At 57.0% G+C, this 2,500-nt stretch overlaps 1 non-coding gene across 1 annotated transcript in view; it reads right to left on the bottom strand.

Annotated features, from left to right (window-relative positions):
• Positions 1-108, bottom strand: part of LOC126136292 (small subunit ribosomal RNA) — a 1,909-nt gene extending 1,801 nt beyond the window's left edge. The window contains exon 1 of the ribosomal RNA XR_007527918.1: positions 1-108. This exon is cut by the window's left edge and continues 1,801 nt beyond it. This is a non-coding gene — a ribosomal RNA (small subunit ribosomal RNA).
• Positions 109-2,500: the final 2,392 nt, after the last annotated feature.

The following is a 2,500-nucleotide window of genomic DNA, read 5'->3' as shown; positions in this document are numbered from 1 at the left end:
CTGATTTAATGAGCCATTCGCGGTTTCACCTTAATGCGGCTTGTACTGAGACATGCATGGCTTAATCTTTGAGACAAGCATATGACTACTGGCAGGATCAACCAGGGAGCTGCGTCAACTAGAGCTGAGCAGCCGGCCGCCCGGGAGTGTGTCCCAGGGGCCCCGCGCGAACACGCAAGCGTCCGCTCAATTATTCTGCAAACAGGAGGAGGCTGAGCTCCCCTGCACAATACACCTCGAAACCCTCTCAGGTCCCGGCGGCGCGCAGCGCCGTCCTAAGTACTTGGTCGGGTTCGAGAGAGGCGCAATCGCCCGGAGTTAGGCGAGTAGACGCTTTAGGTGCGACCACCCGTGCTCCCAACTGAGCTTGCCGCTGCCGACAGAGGCCCGGGAGCGTGCTGTCGTGGCATTGCCGGCGGGAGACAACACGCGCCACCTACGGTGACCGGCAGCTCCAACGCCAGCGCCACAGAAGGGCAAAGGCCCCACGTGGGTGCCGAAGCGAACTCTCCCAGCACAGCGCACGTGCCAACACGTCTGCACAACTGCGATACAAACCACCAGCGAGAACCGCTGGGGCGACCGAGCAGCAGACGGCGTCGCGGCGCCGAGTGCCGGGCGGCGGCGCATCCTCAACGCACACAGTCCTCAGTCGGACCAGCACACTGCAGATGTCCACCGCGCTTCGCACCGGGCCCGCGAGGACCCACTTTGGCCGCCCGGCGCCGCGCGCAGGGTGCCCCGGCGCGCAGCTGCGCCGCCTGCCGCGTCCGTCGGCCGGCGCGCCTGCCACTGGGCGCCCCCACCAGCCGGCTGTAGCGCGTGCGCCCACGCACCGCGCGGCCAGCACGCCGGGCGGCCCCCCCCTCACCGGCCGGGGACGGTCCCACCCAGCCACCGCCGCGTATCGCTTCACACACAGATTTGCCCTTACTGATTTACCTCCAGCAACAACAACCGCACCACAATGGGTTTACCAGTTGTTCATTTGCGTTGCGTCACGTCACCAGCAAACGTAGACGTCCATCCCAGTTTGCAAATGCAACGATTATTGCATACCTGTCTGTTAGGTGTCACGACACACTACGTCTGCCCACATACACGCAACAAAATGTGCACGACTAGAGAACACGTGGGAGGTGGCCCCCTACGTATGCGATGTCCATTACGAGACCGACTGTCAACCAGCATCTGTACCATGTCGCAGATGTGGAACGCGGTGCACCATGCTATCACACTGTGTGAGAAGAGACGACTACGTTTGAATACACGCGCCACTACATCAACAGACGGCTCATGCTGATCGCCATCCAGGGCGTCCGTTACTCCCACACGTCTCTATGGCGTACCACACTGCAATGTAGCTGTTATGGGGAGACGGCACGTGGCTGAGTGCACAACATTTGGACCGTATGGTTCGCTGTTGTTGGGCGCAGTCGTACGGTCACACATGTGCCACAGCGTATCATTCAGTACATACGGACCTATGTGCAGTACAATGTGAGGATTAAGCTTACGATATCAGCGGACAGTGGACACAGGCCGTACCACGACGTAGACTGAGCGCTTCGACATGCGAATGCCAGTGAACAGCTGCGAAGGGCATTGAACACGCAAGCACCTGAACGACCAGCGTGCGAAGGCAGGGTGGAGGGGGGGGGGGCGATGTACATCCTGCAGTTGTCCACATTACAGTGTACAGCGGGAGCATGTAAAAAGTAAGCAACACTTGCGAAGTGTTCAACATGAAACGACACACAAGAGGGTGGGCGGTGCGAGTAGCGAACTATATTCAGAGGGTTGTGGTTAGACAACACTAGATTAATGTAACGTGTCATATGCCAATTACAGAGCAGGTTAAGGCACAACGTGGGTTAGGTTAAGGCACAACGTGGGTTAGGTTAAGGCACAACGTGGGTTAGGTTAAGGCACAACGTGGGTTAGGTTAAGGCACAACGTGGGTTAGGTTAAGGCACAACGTGGGTTAGGTTAAGGCACAACGTGGGTTAGGTTAAGGCACAACGTGGGTTAGGTTAAGGCACAACGTGGGTTAGGTTAAGGCACAACGTGGGTTAGGTTAAGGCACAACGTGGGTTAGGTTAAGGCACAACGTGGGTTAGGTTAAGGCACAACGTGGGTTAGGTTAAGGCACAACGTGGGTTAGGTTAAGGCACAACGTGGGTTACGTTAAGGCACAACGTGGGTTAGGTTAAGGCACAACGTGGGTTACGTTAAGGCACAACGTGGGTTACGTTAAGGCACAACGTGGGTTACGTTAAGGCACAACGTGGGTTACGTTAAGGCACAACGTGGGTTACGTTAAGGCACAACGTGGGTTACGTTAAGGCACAACGTGGGTTACGTTAAGGCACAACGTGGGTTACGTTAAGGCACAACGTGGGTTACGTTAAGGCACAACGTGGGTTACGTTAAGGCACAACGTGGGTTACGTTAAGGCACAACGTGGGGTTACGTTAAGGCACAACGTGGGTTACGTTAA

The sequence above is a fragment of the Schistocerca cancellata genome, unplaced genomic scaffold (assembly GCF_023864275.1).
Source record: "Schistocerca cancellata isolate TAMUIC-IGC-003103 unplaced genomic scaffold, iqSchCanc2.1 HiC_scaffold_632, whole genome shotgun sequence".
Lineage (NCBI taxonomy): Eukaryota > Metazoa > Arthropoda > Insecta > Orthoptera > Acrididae > Schistocerca > Schistocerca cancellata.
This window is presented reverse-complemented; position numbering and strand designations above follow the sequence as displayed.